Genomic DNA, 14090 nt, shown 5'->3' on the forward strand with positions numbered 1-14090 from the left:
TACCACTACTACCACTACCACCACCACCACCACCACTACTACCACCACCACCACCACTACTACCACCACCACCACCACTACCACCACTACTACCACCACCACCACCACCACGACCACCACTACCACCACTACCACCACCACCACCACCACCACCACCACCACCACCACTACCACTACTACTACCACTACTACCACTACCACTACTACTACTACCACTACTACTACCACCACCACCACCACCACCACCACCACCACCACCACTACCACCACTACTACTACCACTACCACCACTACTACCACTACTACTACTACTACTACCACTACTACCACTACTACCACTACTACTACCACTACTACTACTACTACTACTACTACTACCACTACTACTACTACCACTACTACTACTACAAGATAGGGAGAAAATGTGTTATTAATAAACAACTCTCGTTATATTTTTAATTCTTAAGTATTAATAATTATATTCTTAATAGGTAAAAGCCAAAACGGGGATACAAAATCCGACGCGCACTGAAATTGTAAGTGCATTTCTTTACAAGTGCATTGTTTCGGCAGTGAAAACACGAGAAGATTCTGACACCCTCCGACCATCCCAACTCTTCCACTACGCTAACATCCGACCGCTGGCTCTCCCGCAAAGCTTAGCCATAACATCCGCCGGAAACTTACTTTCCACGTTTTCCATATCAACAACACACGATGATGAAATGGACGTGGCGAAGTTAGTAGCCGACTTGAGGGAGAGAAAACAAGGGCTCTATGAGAAAGACATGAACAAAGAAAACGAGTTCTCCTTGGAGATATACGAATCCACGAAAAGGGGAGACAAGCCATACGATGAGGATGGGTTTGATAAGTACTTTCTTAGTAGCATGTGTAATTTCCCATTGTACGATGTGGATTTTGGGTGGGGGAGACCGATGCACGTGAGTGTTCCAATGGGCCCGTTCAAGAACTTCATTCTCTTGTTTGGAAATAAGAGTATGGATGGTGTAGATGCGTGGGTGACAATGGAAGAAGGCCACATGACCGCGCTTGAGCAATATGAAGAGCTAGAAGAGTATGGTTCTATCTAGGTAATCATATTTAGGAACTTGAGAATGGAAGAAGGTCATATCTAGTTGATTATATATAGTTTGCTCTGATATGGTTTTAAATGTTATTGAAATCCATGTTTATTCTATTACATTATGTGTTGAAAATTTATATAGTAATGGAGATTAATGTTTCGGATGTACTATCACGAAAGCTTAAATAATGTTTGGAGTTGTGGAGTTATAAATATTATTTTATTTTGGTGGAAAGTTAATTGGGAAATATGCATTTATCGAAAGGTTGAATATGAATAGATTCCACAAAATGATATTTCCAATGTATTTCATGAACCAAGTGTCACAATAATGTATATCATATGTATTTCCATTCAGTCTATATATAGTAGGTTCATAATGTTCTATATGTTCATAAAAACAAAGCTTAATGTATATGAACATTATATATTGATGTAGTAAATTACTGGGGTTACTACGAATAAGTATAAAGTATGAGACCAGGCCGGGAGGTCTGCTTGTTGGTTTAAGAAGTTGAGCTCAGGAGTATGCGTAAGGTCGGAGGTCGCCTGGCTAATTAAGGCTATAGAGAAGGTGTCAAAAAGTCCCCTTTAATGTTGTTTCGATGGGTATTTATAAGGGATTCAAGAGATCACATGTCGAGGGGGCGGCATGCGTGCCACTTGTCCAAAATGCACTCGGGAATGCGATCGGCTAAGGGGAAGTGCACAAGTGTATGAGTATGTCTTATCAACTATTCTGTTGCGGGAATCAATTCAGGTGCCAAGTATTCGTGCTCGGGGTCTCGGTCGAGCAAATAGGTTGGGACTGATCTCTAGAAGGTGTGGAAAGCAGCCCATTAAGCCATAAAATTGGAAATCTCTCATGTCGGGTCGGTCTAGTGCTACTCTTTGGTCGGAACAAGTCGGGGAATAACCCGGGTCTTGAGGCGGCTCGTACCCTATCAGGCCTTAGGTATGAGGATTGCTGCTGCCCGGGGTATATTCCCTATCTAGTAGCCACCATAGTCCGTGTCCCGAGTTGGGTGAAAGTTGGTTTTAGTGGTGAAGTTTAGTGAGTATCGTTCTCAAGGAATGACTTTAAGGGAATTAAGTAATGAGGGGTTAAGGACGGGTTCATACAATGTTTGAAAGCTAACCATCCAATAGATATTTGAATATTGCATGTTCAATCAATCTATAATGAAAACAAGTGAATTAAAAGATAATAGATGAAAGAGAGAGATTTGAACCAAACAACCATGCATAGAATACCTTGTGTGGTCTAAAGTTTAAATTATGCGATTCCTAATGACAAACTTGGGGAAATGGTATAAGTGCCAACGTTACTCTCATGATCTATTGGACTATCAACTAATCCGAAGTCCCATTCTCATGGCAACTTGGCTAGGTGAGGCAATTTAACAAACACTTTGTGTGCCCATTTCCTTCAAACCCCCTTTTCTCAAAGGTGAGTAAGAAATATGAGAGGTATGGCTATGGTGTAGCCTTATTCTCATAAGTGAAACACCACTTCCAAATGTCCCTTGCATAATTTGGCCATAATTAAGAAAGAGTCAATTCAATTTCATCCAATTCATAACCAAGTTTAACATGAAGGCGATACAAAACCTAATTTATGCAATTCAAGTTACATTGGCATCCATACAATGAAGTTCAATTCAAATCCCTAAATATGTAAAACTACTCATGATTAGAATGTAAAACTAGAAACAATTGAAGTAATAAACATATAATTCAAAACTTCAAGAAATATAAATGCAAAAATATGAAATAGAGAACTTAACTTGATGATTTAATTGAAAGAAATAATCTGGAAATTGATTTGGAATGTGCAATTACAATGGATAATCTTCCTCTAAATCTTCTTGTAGATGATGGATTACAATGTAGAAAGGTTCTAAGATGTTTTGTGGAGAGAAAACCAGAGGGAGAAATCTGAAAACTAAAAAACTAACTATAAAATAACTACTAAAACCTATATATATATATATATATATATATATATATATATATATATATATATATATATATATATATATATATATATATTTTGAAGTTCGCGTCAAACTGCAGTGTACTGGACGAGAAGTCATGGTGCGACTCACGGTGTGAGTCTTAGCATGAGTCTCCTGATCAGAAACTCGGCCATGGACTCATGTTGGCACTCACGGTGTGAGTTTCAGCAAGAGTCCCTCCAAATGACCTTCACGCTATCATTTTGCTCATTCCTTCCCCGGTGTGCCTTCAGGTGTTTCCCTTGTGCTTTTAAGCCTCGTTTTCTCCCAAGATTAGCATCATTTCATACATGCTTGCACCATTACTCAATCTTTTCTTCCTTCAATCAAGATACACCAAATTTGTATTGTTGCACCATTATTTACCTAACATTTGAGCCAAAAGCAAGCATAAATGAGCACAAATATAAGGTTATTTCATAGCATATCATCGGGTTAATGTCACAAGGGGCTCGGACTATAAAATCCGATCGCAGTCTAAGGTTAAGTTACTTCAATCGGGGTGAGATCTAGTGTGGCGCTCGTCTACAATGTGCCACCCAAATCACCGCCCAATCGGAATAGTTTGCCACGTGTTGTTCCGTGGACGACGACCTTGGGATTTGATTTGAAATTCGAAATATTCCGGCCAAACTCGTCTATAAATAGGACATAGGGGAGAAACATAATCATGCTTTCGCTTGAAGAATTCTCAAAGCTTCCCGAGCTAAGTGGAAAAGACGTTCTCGGTCAAATACAAGTAGCTCAACTCGGACGCTTCAGATCGACTTTCTCGGTAAGCTTCTTCCTTTTAATTTCTTGTTATTTAAAATTATATTTTTAGGTTTTTTGTCATTCTCGGTCTTTAGGCATTAATAATGTGCTCGACTAACTACCCGATTGCTAACATATCTTCCCCTGTCTTCCTTCTTGAAGGAAGGGGTACAATGAGCGACTTAGTTAACCAGAATATCTCAGTCGGGAACTACAACACTATGGTCGAAGTGGATTCCTTCTAGTTGTCCTCGTACGACACCATCATTGCTGAGGTTGAGAAGTTTTCAGAAGCCTGGGGTGAGTCACCGAGCGAAGCTGCCGACCAACCATCTGAGGAGCCTACCACCACTGGCCCTTCTCAACCCGAGGAAGCAAGCCCTTCGATTCAGATAACTTCTAACCCTTATTCTCTGCCGACCCCCTCTGAATCCCGACCTTCTTCAGGCTACCCTCCCCAATTCCAAGCCCCAACTCTCGCGAGCGGGCAACATAAATTCCTTAATTTTGAGCAAGTAGAAAACTACCAGCCCCTCTTGGTCGGGTTAAGTACGACGCACGTCATAACCTCGGGTTAATAATAAACCGACAATAAGGGGATTGGATAGGGTTGCATCTTGACTCACTAAAAGCCCCGATCTCTCTGATCTCTCGTTTACCCCATTTCTTTCAGCCTTCCTTCGGCACTACGGTGTCCTACCCAGGTAGATCTGCCTGAATTCCCATCTTATAATTGCTTGTTTCCCTCAAATTTGCGCTTGGCACCAAATTCTGTGCACCCTCGAACTTTTTCGATTCTTATTCTCGCTCTGAGCGCTTCTACCAAAATATGGCGGGGGATTCTTGATGATCAAGGCCAAAGTCCCGACTTGCACCATCATCAACTTGCTCGACAACAACAAATTAAAGGGTGGAAACACCGCATTTTTTGCTCAAATATAAATGTCGTCTCCTGGTCTCGAACACATAGAGCTTGCAGTTTAGGAAACACGTCTTCCCGGAACTGACTGCAACCTTGACTGCTCATGCCGAGATGATTTCAAGCGAATTTTATAACTACCGGGTGTTCCATACACCCGAGGACTATGCATCGGCTAACCTCCAAGAGCCTCAGTACGATCTATAGAAGAAGTACATACCCGAGACGAAGGAGGTTAACATAGCCGTTTCCTTCACTACACTCGACCCGATCTCAGGAGGTTTTTCCCCATAGATTTTTTCACTTCGATTTCAATCTAGTTTACAACTGTTACTATTCTCTAACTCTACTGGGCAGCTTTGCAGATATGGGCTTAGAGGAATCCTTTGAGGCTGCTACTACAACTTCTCGAGCCCCCCGAGCTAAGATCATTCTTGGGACAAAGAATACTCACACCCCTGAGGTCATCCCGACCGGTCTTCCACTGACCACGGTCGTCCCGACCGATCGCCTCGCTGGCAAAGCTTACTCGAAGAGTAGTAAGAAGCCGACAACGGAATCAGGACAAGAGACTCGGACCAAAAGGGCGAAAAAAATGTGATCTCCCAACCGCAACCCAATAATCGATGCCCTGCTGTCGGGCAGTCCACTGGCTGCTCTTATAGACCGGATAACCTTGGTCGTGCCGTCTGCCGAAGACATGGACGAGTGGACTACTAACAAGCTTGAGGAACGAGGAGCCTGGGACTTCATACAAGTATGACTCTCAATTTTCTTTTCCATAAACCATTTTATGTTACGACTAACCTGACCGAGTATAAAAAGATGGGTTGCACCTTGGTGAACTTAGTTACCCGGGCAAAGGTTGTCGAGACTCTCTACCACACGGACATGGATGATGCCAAGAAGTCCATTGCCTGTTGGGATATCAAAATTCGAGACAAAAGTCGCTCATGATAGCTGAGAAGAGGGTTAGGGAAGCCGAGCAAAAGATTATTTTTTTGGCAGTCACCGACTATAAGGCACACAGGACGACTAACGGAATCTAAGACTATCTAGACCGGATTCAGGGGATCCAACTAGCGCACTCCAAGCTACTAATCTGTACCTGAAAAACATACGGTGTAACAACCGTCAGCGAATAATGCTGGTAACCCACTCCAACGCGTTAAGTACAATATAGGTAGATATAAGAAATCATTTTGAAATTGGAATATATATATATATATATATATATATATATATATATATATATATATATATATATATATATATATATATATATATATATATACTTACGAGACTCTAATTTAAATCCAAGATCAAGATTCAAGACACAACAATAGACCCAACAATATAGGATAATCATAAAGGCTAGCATGCGTCCTAAGAACACGTTACAAGACATAACAGACAGATAAGCATATAAATAGCAAGTAGAGACAACAAAGGCATTCAAGACAATCAGTTAGCAAGTAATCATCAAAGCACACAATCCATCTTCCAACCTTATACCAAGTTCCAACCTTGTAGCTCCCCTCCGTCCTTATATCAGTTCCAACCTATACCTCCAGGCCACCCTTATATCGTCTCCCTTATTCCTCCGGGCAACTACATGCCCCCACCGACAAACCACCTTTCATCCACCAACATATAAAGATAGCGCCGCAGTGTCACTCACATGATCCGTACCTCTAGTGCCAATACCAAAGGGTCAGCGCAACACTTTCAGAATCGATGAACTATAATTCCAGAATTATAGTTCATCGATTCTGAAATTAATTAGTAAGAAGCAAGGCTCTAACAAGACTCAATCACAGAATCATACATATGATTATCAAATGAGCCAATGAATAAGATATAGTAAGGAAAATAAGTTTTGTAAGACATGAGTTACCTCATTCGCTTATCAATCCTAAATAACGTCAACGAGACCTAAGAATCAATATTGAGCCTTCACTAAATAATCGAGCTAATAAAATAATTAAACCCTAAGGGATTTAAACCCTAGATTTCCCCCAACACTAAACATGTCCTACCCAACTAACTAAACATCCTTTGTTAATCTAACGTGTAATCAAATCCTTAATTAAGCCATCACCCAGGTTCATAAGATAGATCTATATTAATTAAAAGCTAATCAACTAAAACCTAACTATTTTAGCTAGTGTGGGAATCGAGCTCTCATTAAACCTAAGGCTAAACACTGTATTACCACTGTGCTACGTTACCTATTGTTAACCATAGCAATAACTAGCATACTTATTATGTATCACGGCCAAGGTATAACCTACCTCATCTTCTTCCTCACCGCCATGCAGTGCGTGCTGTTTCACGCCACCATCCTGCCGGAGCCACTACTACCAACCGGAACCACCGTTGGCTACTACCGAGGCCACCACTGTAGCCTGGAGAGTCATCCGTCACTGCCGTCGAGTTCCGCCGTTCTCGCCGGAGGGGGTGGAGATCGAAGAGAAATACGCAGTACCCGCCGGTGCTACTTCCTTGGCGTGTTGCTGATGTTTTACGTCTTGCTGCCGGAGCTTCTCCCCTTTGGCCGGAAGGAAGAAGATTGGAGAGGTGAGGGGTGTTTGGTTTGTTCGTGTTCAAGAAGGGAGGTCTCTACGATATATATATATATATATATATATATATATATATATATATATATATATATATATATATATATATATATATATATATATATATATATATATATATATATATATATATATATATATATATATATATATATATATATATATATATATATACTAGTTTTTTACGCGCATTGCGCGATTAATAATGCCCAATGTTTATATTTTTATGAAGTACTTTAAGTACTTTAAGTATATCAATGCAAGATTATAATATTGTTTGATGAGATTCCGACATTAGGATATGTGGTTAAGTTCTATTAAGACTTTAATATTAGAATTAGATTAATGGTGTAGTTATAATTCTATATTAGACTTTAATATTAGAATTAGACTAACGGTGAATTAACCAAAAAGTTAAATGGATAATCATATAATTAAGGATAAATTAGAAAATCTTAAAAGAAAAAAATTAAAACCTGAACAATATGAACCATTCATTTGATTTAATAATTTTGCGGTCATTTTTTCTACCCAATGTTAATAATTAAATAAATTCGCTGATCAAATCCGCTAACCCTAACTGTTAACTGCTGATTGTCAAACAAGGACATTGCGAGGTAGTTCTCGCTTCAATTTGTTGTGTGATTTGAATACTCTCTTTGTCACAAAATCTTTCAAGTAGTTAATATAGTTGACTTTATTAATTATATTTTTTTTTTTAATTTTTTCATGGTATTAATAAAATACTTGGTAAATAAATATATAGCATTATTTTGTATTATAACTTTGATATTTAATTAGAAAAATAGTGCACAAAAAAGATAATAGATAATGTAGTGAATATAATCAATTGATGAATTTGAATGTAAAAATTTTTACATTTGAGAAAAATTAAGACAATATAACTAATGAAAATATTTCTTTTAATTAATTTATTGATAATTAATAATTTTTTTTTCACTGAATAAAGACATTGTAAGGACAATGTAGCGAATATAATCAATTAATAAATTTGAATATAAAGAATTTTTATATTGAAGAAAAATAAAGACAATATAACTAATAAAATTATTTCTCTTATTTAATTTATTGATAATGAATAATTTTTTTTTGAATAAAGGCATTGTGGACACATAATTCTAAATTAAAGAAATGCATATGTATTATTTTTTGTTGTAACTACTAAATTATTATTTATATAATTTAATAAGAGTAAAATAAAGTACTAATTATGCCAACTTTGATTGGGATGGGGTTCGAACCTAAGACTTTTTTTATTGAAATCAATGAGTAAGTTAAGGTGAACTAACGACAATTCTTAAAATTTTAACGGAATTAGTAACGGTGTGTGGGTATTTTAGGAAATTTTAGTGTAAAATTTAAATCTGATCAATCTTTTAATCAATCTGAGCCATTCATTTGATTAAAATCTGTGACCGCCATTTTTTCTACCCATTATAGGCCTAACTCTCTTGGGCTCTTATTAGTATATAGTATAGTATATATATATATATATATATATATATATATATATATATATATATATATATATATACTAGTTTTTTACGTGCATTGCGCGATTGAGATAAAGGCCAATGTTTTTTTTTTTTTAAATAAGTACTTTAAAGTATATCAAGGCAAGATTATATTGGAATTGTTCATGTATAGATAATTGAATGTTGAATTTGCGTATTTAAATAGGTAATTCTAAGTTTACAAACGCAAGATAATATAGTCAAGATTGATTATAATTATCAATAAAATAATTGTATAGGCATGGTTGAAACCAAATACGGGACATAAGGGAGAGCAAATAAAAATTAGGGCAAAAAATATTAAATATATACTAATATTGAAGAGCTAACTGCTGATTGCCAAACAAGGACATTGCGAGGTAGTTTCCCATTTCAATTTGTTGTGTGATTTGAATACCCTTTTGTCATTAAATTCCCAAAGTAGTTAATATGATTGGCTTAATTATATTTTTTTTATTTTTCTAAAACTATTATTATTATTATTATTATTATTATTATTATTATTATTATTATTGTTGTTGTTGTTGTTGTTGTTGTTGTTGTTGTTGCTGCTGTTGTTGTTATTGTTGTTGTTAATCTAAACATCTAATTTTTTCAAATATCTTTTTACCAACCGTTGATATATTTCGCTAGTCAAATTCGCTAATATAATCCGCTAACGCTAACCGATAACTGCTGATTGTCAAACAAGGACATTGAAAGATAGTTCTCACTTCAATTTGTTGTGTGATTTGAATACTCTCTTTGTCAACAAATTCCTCAAGTAGTTAACATGATTGGCTTTATTAATTATATTTTTTAAATTTTTTTATGGTATTAATAAAATACTTGGTAAATAAATATATAGCCTTATTTTGTATTATAACTTTGATATTTAATTAAAAAAATAGTGCACAAAAAAGATAATAGACAATGTAGAATATAATCAATTGATGAATTTGAATATAAAGAATTTTTACATTAGAGAAAAATAAAGACAATATAACTAATAAAATTATTTCTCTTAATTAATTTATTGATAATGAATAATTTTTTTTAATAAAGACATTGTAGGGACAATGTAGCGAATATAATCAATTGATGAATTTTTTTCTTATTTAATTTATTGATAATGAATAATTTATTTTTTGAATAAAGACATTGTAGACACATAATTCTAAATTAAAGAAATGCATATGTATTTTTTTTTTTTTTGGTTGTAGCTACTAAATTATTATTATAATTTAATAAGAGTAAAATAGATTACTAATTATGTCAACTTTGATTGGGATGAGGTTCAAACTTAAGATCTTTCTTATTAAAATCAATGAGTAAGTTAACAGTGAACTAACAGGAATTAACGGAAAAGTTAATATTTAACGGAAAAGTTAACGGATAATCATATTCATTAAAGATAAATTAGGAAATCTTAAGAAAAAATTAAAATCCGATCAATCTGAGCCATTCATTTGATTAAAAAACTTGACCGCCATTTTTTCTACCCATTATAGGCCTAACTCTCTTAGGCTCTTATTAGTATAGTATAGTATAGTATATATATATATATATATATATATATATATATATATATATATATATATATATATATATATATATATATATATATATATATATATATATATATACGCACACACACACACACACACACACACTTAGGCATACGATCATGAGTAGTTATGTTGTGCATCCGTATGCACCATGCATGGTGCATACGGATGCAAAAACGACGTCGTTTTAGTAAAAACGCGCGTCTCCCCTTAAAAAAAAAAAATTCCAGGTTTGATTCCCAGCAACAGCATTATGTTGTTTATTCATTCTGGAATTTTAGTTCATAGATTATGGAATTTTAGTTCATGGATTTTGGAATTATAGTTCATGGATTCTTGAATTATAGTTCATCGATTCTGAAATTGTAGTTCATCGATTCTGGAATTTTAGTTCATTCATTCTGGAATTTTTAGTTCATAGATTAGATTATGGAATTATAGTTCATCGATTATGGAATTATAGTACATCGATTATGGAATTTTAGTTCATCGATTATGGAATTTTAGTTCATGGATTCTGGAATTATAGTTCATCGATTCTGAAATTGTAGTTCATCGATTCTGGAATTTTAGTTCATTCATTCTGAAATTTTTAGTTCATAGATTAGATTATGAAATTATAGTTCATCGATTATGGAATTATAGTTCATCGATTATGGAATTATAGTTCATATGTTTGCTGATAATCAAACCTGAATTTTTTGTTTTAAAGGGAGACGCGCGTTTTTAATAAAACGATGTCGTTTTTGCATCGCTATGCACCATGCATGGTGCATACGGATGCACAGCATAATTTGCCTACGATCATAGGAATCCATTTATATAACTAGCAGGTCATATAATTAGTAGGGTAGTAATATCATTACCAATTGGGTTAGGAATAGCATTTGGGTTTGGGCTCGGACTACCTAATACTTATTGGGCATATGTGATATATATATATATATATATATATATATATATATATATATATATATATATATATAGGCTTCGAATCCGGTGCACACCCCATGACACATGGGCACATGAGAACTCTTTATATCCATTGATTACATTTCCATGAATGGTTAAGATTAGATGAAATTTTGTAAGAAATTAAGGATATTTAGTAATCACAAGGATCAAAATGTAATTGTATTTAGTTGCTTAATTATGGACATTATATTAATGGAATCTTAAGCATGATATTAGGGATGATATTATAGGTAAATTAAATGTGCATAGGCCGGGTAAGAAATAAAACGGGTGAGGAAGTGTGAGAGAGCAGAGTAATCGGCGGAGGAGGGTCATACGAAGCGCAAACTGCAGTCAAGAATTCAGGCAGCAGAGGTATGTGCGAAATCGTAAATTGGTATGTGCGTATATGCATGGTAGTTTGGTTTATATATAATTGTTGTTGGTCGGATGGAGAATAATTTGGGAGTGTTAGGCGGCATAGTTAAGAACATTGTATGACGGGTTGAGGTTGATTAAGCAGGTGCACAAAGCTGTGTATTTCTTTAATCGGATAGGGTAGTAGGATGGTGAACAGGTTGTGTGCGGGTTGGTATTACAGTCTGTGCGTAACAAGGATACGTTAAACAAATGTAATGATTGGGAGACGTTAAAGAGTTTAATGAGTGAGTAATAGTGTTTTGGCAGGCAAATTATGACCACGTGTTTTTATCATTTCTTCTCCTCTATATTCCCCATAGTCTCCACTCCTACGTTACATTCCACTTCACGCGCGTTATTCCTTCACAAAATTAATCTTTGTGACAGTTCGAAGTTGGTATACAGTCTGTGCGGGTAGTAGGTCTAGCGCAAGGAGACAGTTCGAAGTTGGATCCGATTCGAAAAACACTAGAGGAGTTCGAAGCAATATGGTCCGAGACCGGTGGAGAACGAGGGGGTACAGATAAAGGCAAACAAGTGATTATGGAGTCATACTGTGGCGTCCCACAACCTGAGGAAGTCAATGTGCACCCACCACCCGTTTCAAGCAATAAAGGGTCGGGAAAACGAATGAGGACTGCTAAAGAGATAGCAATGAGGGAGCAAAGTAAGAAGAAACGAACATGCAAGACCTGTGGACTAGCAACCGGCCACAACAGTAGGAGTTGTCCACAAAAATAAAAACGGTAATACACTTGAAAAAACTAGTCAGAGCGTTACTATTTAATTCGAACTATTCAATTTGGACCACTGGATCATGTATTGAATTCTTCCCATTACATTTTGAAGTTTTTTTTAAGAATACAGCATGCATGTGCGTGAAATAGTATACAGCACAAGCGTAAAGCTTTACGAGTTTACACGTGATTTGAGATGACATTGGACATACTAACAAAGCCAACCCCTACGCGCACAGCCCGATATGATACAATGCACAGGGGTCGTACTACGTTGATAATAATGGAAATGGGAATAATTTGGTATTATTATCGAACAATTTAAGCTTAGGAGATGTCTTGACACTATAGAGTTATTTGTCGAGTACTTCCAGTATGCATGTGGGTGAAACACTCTACAGCACGAGCGTTCTACGAATGAGGGGGCCTTGGGAAGACTAAATGAATAAAGGCGAATAAAGCGATGAGATTAAAAACTGGGTTAGTTGGTGCATAGCTACACTTGAATAGAGATTACATGGTATGTTCTGTGCAAGGTGACATGGACTGTGCAATGCAAGGTGACATGGGCAGATGAAAACATGGCTCAGAAATTATTACCATGACGCACAAACCGTTTTGATGAGCCACCATTACGCACGGACCGTTACCATGACACGCACTTAGTGAGTGACCATTACACACAGACATACAAATTTAATCCACAAACATGAGCAAAGAAGCTAAACAAGCAGATAATTTTTATAGCATTCCGATTGTAAAGTGTGTGCCTGGCTTAGTTGAACTAAAGCTAGACCCTGTCTGACAACCATGAAAGAACAAACATTCAAAAAATGAAAGGGACACAACAGAAACCACATACCATTACTTAAATCCGGGTTACAAGTGTAAAACGCAATGTTGGCGTGTAAAACAGAAACAAACAAAATCTCCAAGGAAAAAAATAAGAGCATAAATAACATTATTAAATGTGGTTGACAATGTTAAAAAAAATCGAATAAAATCATGGCTTGCCACGGACCACTGCAATGGATCGCATAACACAGTTAACATTTGAGTGGCGATAAGTGTTGCCTTCAAACATCAATATATCATATACGAACCGGACCCGTAGAGCTTGCACCGCATGTGCATCGCCCCTCCGAAGACCACAGTCCCATGAAGCATATGACTTGCCAATACAACACTCCATGTGACGCATCACAAACACGCCACAATCAATTTTGTTCGTCACATCACGCCATGAAAAGCGAACCCTATGAGGAATTAACTCTGTGACCTTCATAAACAACTCAGTTACCCCAACATCTTTAAAGAAAACGGTCAGCAAATCGTGCTGCAAAAATCACAACAAGTTAAACAAGCATATACGAATACAGATGAATCTATAATTATTGACCCAAACATACCAGCACAGTGGGAACGTGCTCATATTTATCGAGCGAAAGATTACCAGCTGATGAATTATCAACTACATCAAACCGCATGCGCCTGAGATCCAACAACACACAAATTACCCC

At 36.3% G+C, this 14090-nt stretch overlaps 1 long non-coding RNA gene across 1 annotated transcript; it reads right to left on the reverse strand.

Annotated features, from left to right (window-relative positions):
* Nucleotides 1-2422: 2422 nt before the first annotated feature.
* Nucleotides 2423-13870, reverse strand: LOC109183515. The gene is made up of 3 exons (XR_002054561.1): nucleotides 13860-13870; nucleotides 6459-6469; nucleotides 2423-2599 (listed from the first exon to the last, which is right to left on the reverse strand). It is a non-coding gene; the product is annotated as an uncharacterized LOC109183515 (long non-coding RNA).
* Between the last annotated feature and the right edge of the window lie 220 nt (nucleotides 13871-14090).

The sequence above is a fragment of the Ipomoea nil genome, unplaced genomic scaffold (genome assembly GCF_001879475.1).
Source record: "Ipomoea nil cultivar Tokyo-kokei standard unplaced genomic scaffold, Asagao_1.1 scaffold1129, whole genome shotgun sequence".
NCBI classification, from domain to species: domain Eukaryota; kingdom Viridiplantae; phylum Streptophyta; class Magnoliopsida; order Solanales; family Convolvulaceae; genus Ipomoea; species Ipomoea nil.